The sequence below is a fragment of the Maylandia zebra genome, linkage group LG10, assembly GCF_041146795.1.
Source record: "Maylandia zebra isolate NMK-2024a linkage group LG10, Mzebra_GT3a, whole genome shotgun sequence".
NCBI classification, from domain to species: Eukaryota; Metazoa; Chordata; class Actinopteri; order Cichliformes; family Cichlidae; genus Maylandia; species Maylandia zebra.
This window is the reverse complement of record NC_135176.1, coordinates 6,162,761-6,169,756: the sequence shown is the minus strand read 5'-3', so window position 1 is coordinate 6,169,756 and position 6,996 is coordinate 6,162,761. Positions and strand designations below refer to the sequence as shown.

Here is a 6,996-nt window from a genome sequence, read left to right as displayed (position 1 = left end):
TGTGGAGAGGGAAGGCATCTTGTTGCTAGTTAGCCTAGCGGTTAGCACCTTTCTAGGCTATCGAGGCTGCTCGGTGCCCAGACGCTGTAATCAGGCTTCAGCTGTGTCTAGGCCACAGACACACGGAGCGCTGAGGATAAGGTAACTATAAAAATGTTGCTGTTTCTGTTAAGAACACTTTAGTCCTAATGATCTATAAGTGTCCAGAAGCTATCGCAGGTAAGCTCATATGGAAAAAAGGGAAAAAATCAGCATAAAAATCGGTAAAAATCAATAAAAGAAGCAAAGCATTTAGAGAGCAAAGAGATGAAGCGTCCACACTCACAAAGGGGGAGGAGTATAAATTTGCCAATTGTATGTTAAAAATGTTCGTATTTTAATATTCAAAAATGTTTTTGCCCAAAACATATGTGCACTACATGTCATTAAAAATACTATGCAAATATTGATGTCCTTGACTGCTGAATAAACACTGACTGATTCAACACGTTCTCACTCCCAACTCGTCAAACGTGTGACGCATGGTCAGGCTCCCTCTGCTGCACTTATGGACGCGCAGGGTACCCCTCTCGCGTCGGGAATTGACGTGAAGGGTCCTCCGATTGAAGAGATTGCCGCGGAAGTGCCTTTTGTCGGTATATTTAGACATTTTCCAAATCACATTGTAGTGACGTATACAGAACACAATAAATTATATAATGTAAACAACTACCTGAAAAACAGGTAGAACAATACTTTTGTATGGTTTATTGCATTTACGGAGGGAGTGATGTATGCTGGGTAATGGCACAGCTAGCTACTGGGTGACTTTATTCACCCGCTTCGGCTGTTATCAGTCCATACAATGGGCGTCATTAGCACAAACCAGTCCCATAGATATGGGCCATCTCCTGCTAGATTGTTCAGAAGGTTGTTCTCATCCATCCAGATGGAGGATCACTAACAGGAGCGTGGAAGACTCCAGAATCCACTCTGGCTGGAATCCGGTGGATATGCAGTGTTTACAGGTAAGACCATTTAAACGGACAGCATTTATAGAATGACTATTAAAAGTCAGCGAGTGTCAGTAATGTTAATGTGGTTATGTTAGTAATACACCGAGTGCTAATATAACAGCTTTAAGATGCATTTGTAGACATTATTACGTGTTTTACCGTCTTTATGGTGCTAGCTTAAAGTTACGGTGTAAACGTTAGCTTATATTGGAGTAAAGCTGTTACTGGTTAAACGATGTTAGCACAGAAATATTAGCTTCTGTCATGACTGATGAAGTTACTGGTTAATAAAGTTTCCAGTAAAGTGTTTAATCGCAGCCACAGACTGACAGCAAATATCTCGATTAGCTTCAGTGCATCTGTAATAAATATGTGCAAGTTTCAGTGCTTCGTTTAAACTGTATGATACTTATACTGACCCAGGGTCAGTGTAAAATACAATCCTAGCTGTGTGAACAAAGCCTGGCTCCTTTAATCCTGCATGAAAAACCTCAGGATGCAGGTTATTATTACTCTTTCCTGCTGGCACACCTGTCACACCTGAGAGTCAGCTAGAAACTTGACGTGGACATCATGCAAAGACTGCCAGACTCTGTAATACTGCAAATGATCAGTGACTCAAGTTAACACTAAACTTTAAACGGCACCTCTGTGTCTCTGTGTGCTGAACATCTAGGATTGAGTCAGGCTGCATTGACTGTGGGACTTTAATGTGTTAAAAGCAGGTTGAAGACGGCTCAGAAACATTTGAAGATTAAAATTTAGCATTATGGCTGCTGGTGGTTTGTAAAGCCTATTCTCAGCTGTATTTTTGTTACTAATTTATGTTTGTTGTTGTTTAACACAGATTTCAGAAGAGCAAATATGCTTAATAGTTTAACTAGATTTCATTTGTCAGTGTGGGACTGCTGAGTCACCTGAAGAACTCATTTCATTCATTCTCCACATGATGTTCATTTACAGAAATGTTTCACAGGAACTGATTTCTCCCAAAGGGTGAACTAGTGTGTTTCCATAGATTACCTCTGTATGAATGTACTTCTTAAATGAAGGCAAGTGTTTGTCCTTTTTTGTTCCTCAGGTACAGTACGTGATATCAAGGGCAGGCGGTCAACACTGGGGGTAGACAAGAAGCAGACGTACTTCCAAGAGGGAGCTGCAGTGAGGACACAGCCAGGTCACTGAGGTCAGAGGTCAGAATCTGAAACAGCTCAGGTTTATATTTTAGGGGTTATAAAAAATCTAAATGTATTTATGAAGAAACCTTTAAATAATAGTCATAATTATGATTATTATAAGAAATATCAAACATTTAAGTGGATTTTCTGTTACACATATTGTGTTAGCCCTGCAATAAACTGGCAGCCTGTCTTTGTCCTGTATCAGCTGGGATAGGCTTCATCCTCCCGCAACCCTGAATTGGATACATTGTATTCCAATTATGTAATCTGATCATTTACAAACTCAAGGTATCTAATCAAAATGTAAGTAATAATTATAAAATGGGAAAGCAGAAATAAGTGTGACATAAATGTAAATGTGTGAGCTGACATAGAGGACAGCTACATGTAGTCTGAAAAACCTTTGTTGTCAAGTTTGCAGGTATATCAGCACGAGACATTCTTACATAGAAGAGACATTAAAGTCTCTAACTCAGTGAAGCATTATTGGTCCCATCTGTTTGGATAAATATAGTAAGTTGATGTATGTCCATTTATTGACACATTTTCTTAAGTGCTTATCCAGTTCAGGATCACAGTGGAGCTGCAGCTGGATATGTTCAGTAAATAAACCTTACAAAAGTTAACAATAAACCTGCATCCATGTACGTTGTTGTCCACAGAATGAGAAAATCAAACTGGAAGACTGTGGAACATGTTAATAAATGTTTGTGTGTTTATGCCTGTGTCTTTCACAGGAGGCGCTGGAAGGTTTCCCTAATAGTTCCTGGTGAATCAAAGCAGAACCATAAAGGTTGCTGGACTGCATGATGGCCTTACCCCTGAGCCGTCATCCTGTTAAAGGAGGAACCAGTTAGAAGCTGTTTTCAAAGTAGCTGAGCAGATTTCATCTCAAGTAAGCAATTAACTGTTTGTTCATCTGTTCTGCCACTTAAAGAGCATTTAAGGACATCTTTCGAGTGTCCAGCTGAATTAATTCTACTGGCTCTCATGGTCATTTGTTATTATAGACATATTTTTCATCTTCATCCAGCTATTTAGTAAATTCTATCTATTTAGTAATATCCGTCAGCTATAAAATGTAATATAGATATAAAAATATCTAAATATCTCCTGTCCTTTATGTTTTAATGATGTAAGTCTGTTATCGTGTTACATTAGCATTCCTCACATATCAATGAGATGCTGTACAGTACAATCCTACTGACACAGCAGAGGGATAACGACGGCTATTCACCATCGTTACACGACACATTCGAGCTGCATGATGCAGACAAAGTGACTAAATCATCTTTTTGTGGTTTATTGTCTTCAAACCAGCAGACAAAGCCGATGGCAGAAGATGTCAGAGAAGAACTTCAGGCCGTGTACTGAAAAGGTATTTTTGTCTTGTTATCAAAAGACATTTGGAGTGGCAGCTTCTACAAGTGGTTGTGCTGAAGTAAAGCTTACAGTCTAAGAAGTCACAGTGTTGATATTCAGCACAAAGAGAAAAGCTCACTTGTTTGAATTTATTTACAATCATAGTTTTATAAATTCTGACTGTAAACATCTTTTACAGCTTTGATATTGTTTGACACTAGATATCAGGTTTAATTTAAAGGTTTCTGTGTCCCAATGAGCCATTTACACTGACCAGTGTCAGTTTAACTGTAACACATTCATTATTTAGATTCAACAGAGAAATAACTGAATGTAAAAATGGCAGCCCTCAGGCAGGTTTATAGAGATATATGCATGCATTATGAAATTTATGTATCCCAGATAATTGTTATTCATCTAGTCATGGCAGACCCACCCCTTCCTCCCAAGTTAACTGCAACCCAAAATAACTAGTGGGGCTATTTACACACTCACAACCAGTGTGGGGTAAAAAGAGCCACCAAAAAAGCTGTCAGCCACAGATGTGCTAGAAGAGTTAGAAACTCTACTTATGGAGAAACTTTCTAAGTCTAACAGGGGACAGGTACTCCTGCCCAAATAACATGATATAACCCCACATACAGCCCAGCCATAAAATGAACCAAGTCATTTAGTTAAAGACAGCATGGGACCAAATGCATGTAACCAGCCTGCACCAACCTGACATTTCTTCCTCCTGAATTAAATGAATGAATGGATGAAAGTTAAATGACTACAAACCTAAAGCCACTAGCTCCCACACTGGAGCTCCCTGACACTGTGTGTTAACCGTATTTAGCTTGTATCAACAGTTGTAACAGGCTAAGCCACCTGAGACACTGCATTGAATTTGTTCCTGTCTTAATGATTTCAGCTGACTGGTTTCAACTCAGATGTTCTGCTTTTTCCTTTCAGTAGATCAAAGCAGCTCGTGCTCCTTCTGCTTCCAATTTAGAAGAAGAAGAAGAAGAAGGCGAAGGCTTCAGCGAAGTGGCGTTCATGGTCTCAGTGAACAGTCACGGTCACACACTGCATGTCGTTTTAAAAGCAACATGTCTGTTCAGTACAACGATCGAGATGTGTAATATTAGTGCAGCTACGGTTTGTTTTTGAACATCAGTTCTGTTTTCTACTTTGATCACTTAGACCAAAAAAGTGTTGTTTTCAGATTCTTTCTTTTAAATCTATAAAGCACCTGCTCATTTTTTATTACAATTAGTTTCACATAAATGTTAGTGTTTCCTTTATGATCTTTTAATGCTTACACTACACTGTACACGTCTACATTAGAGACATTTCTGTTACCTGTTTCTGTTGACTCAGAGTTGTGAAATGTTCTTTTATTTGATACACAATATGAAGTTCATAATTTTCTTACAAATAAAACTCTGATGACAAACATGAACAGCTGTGCTTATTTCTGAGACATGAGTTTTTGAATGTGTTCATATTTAGACAGTGTGCATCTGTCTGCTGAAACTGTAATGGTGAACCTGAGGTGATGGTCAACAGAAGGCAAATATATATCAGTATAAAACAATATTGAAGTAATGTCTTTACCCTCTGCAGCGTGTGGACGCAATCACCTTATTCACTGTAGTAAACATGCACCGCTAGCTCACGTGACTGACTGTCTCCATGGTTACATCGTATATTATTAGCTATGTAAACAGCTTCCAAAGATACCGCCATAGCTCTCTGCAGCTGTAACACTTAAACACTTTGCAAATCATTTCACGTTTTTGATAGTTATGAAGACAGAATATGTTTTTAAGGTCATGCTAGGCGGTTGCTATGGTGGTTGCTGTGGACTCGGGTGGACCGCGTCCGATTCCTGTTATTAGCTGTCCGCCGCAGGAAGGCTGCGTTCCATTTACAAGTAGTGACAGTCTGCCGCAACTCTAACTCAAACCTCGCTTTGTTCTTTAGTTATAGGCCTTTTATAGCCGTTCATGACACGCACACACATACATAAAGCACTTTGCCTCACCATGAGAATGCAACTTTACCTAAGCTAACCTTAAAGTATCTGATATAGGATAGAAAAATGAAGCAACCAGAGATTTAATGATGAAGACTCTGGGTTCTGTAGTTCACGTTTTACAGTCCTGAATGACTCTTTGCATATGATTTATTGAAGAGGAGTTTAGATGCACTTTATATTTAGACTGTTGCTGTTTCATTTTTTACATTGTTGCTGTGTTATGTCATGAATAAGGTTCACCTGCTGGGGGTTTGATGGATCAGCTGGACAATACAGTCAAAGACAGACTTCATTCATCATATGCAAGAATCCTAGTTGGATTTTTGTTGTCACTCGTGTTTTTGAACCAAATATTGAAAACAATTCTGACAGACTGGATACCTGGTCAGGGTGTACATTACCTTGTACTCAAGCATCCCAGGACAGAGCCCTGCCCCACCATGAGCCTGGGTGGATCCGTGGTTATAATATAAAAGGACCGATACTGAATATGAATATTTCATGGAAATTGAATTATAATACGAATTAGTAATAAGGGTTTCTCTGCGCCCTTATCTACCCCATACTCAAAGAGCTGCGGGCAGAGAGGGTGACAGGAGTGGATGGCACTGAAGAGAAGATGCTCGGTTTCTGGAGTCTCCTGGTCCTGTCAGTATTAGTAGGATGCATCTGCTGTGTCTTCTCGTGGATGCTCACCTACCTTGACTCGTTCCAGCCTGGTATGGATTTCCCAACACTGCGGACAGTGGCCCACGTCAGAGACGTTTAATATTGATTACATATGTCTGAATTGCTAACCCTAACCCTAACCCTAGCTCAACAGACCACAATGCCCTGGACTGTCAGTATTATTACATGCTGTGAACATAAGTACCTTTGATCACAGTTTAAAAGAGAAGGAATATTGGAAAGAAAGATCAACATTGTGATATTATTTCTTCCAAACTGACCAGAAACATGCTTGTCAGACTCTCACAGCAAAGGATCAGACTCACTGTGCATGACAGCTCAGGCCAATGATGTCTGTTAGATTGTCAGTTGTTTAGTGCTTCTGTACAGTTAGGGTCACGTCTCTATTTCAGAATAATTAATATGCCGAAAACACAAAGTTGATTGTCTTCCAATATTCTAGCATAATTAAAAAACTTTGACTTTGTAAGTACATATTATTAGTCCTAATGCCAGCATGATTCTTCATAACTCCTGCTTTGAAATACTGAACTTTAAAATTGACCTGATGAAAGATCATTTACAGTGGCACTCTGTCAGGATCATTCTGACTGTAAGATCTCTGTATTAATCTGAATCCTTCTGAAATGTGCTGTGAATGAATGCTGATGCAACTCACTGTGGGAAAGCTGTTAATAAAATGAATCTGTGACACATGCAACACATTGACAGAGGAAGAGGACACAAAGGGAGGACACGCAGAGGC

At 39.4% G+C, this 6,996-nt stretch overlaps 1 long non-coding RNA gene across 3 annotated transcripts; it reads left to right on the top strand.

The window, feature by feature from the left end:
• Positions 1 to 489: 489 nt before the first annotated feature.
• On the top strand, positions 490 to 4,958 carry LOC143420761 (uncharacterized). Of its 3 annotated transcripts, none has more exons than XR_013100481.1 (5): positions 490 to 1,007; positions 2,077 to 2,181; positions 2,914 to 3,071; positions 3,497 to 3,554; positions 4,493 to 4,958. It is a non-coding gene; the product is annotated as an uncharacterized LOC143420761 (long non-coding RNA). The 3 variants fall into 3 exon arrangements; XR_013100482.1 differs by having other exon boundaries at positions 2,077 to 2,188; positions 3,500 to 3,554; XR_013100480.1 differs by having other exon boundaries at positions 2,077 to 2,188.
• The last annotated feature ends 2,038 nt before the right edge of the window (positions 4,959 to 6,996 follow it).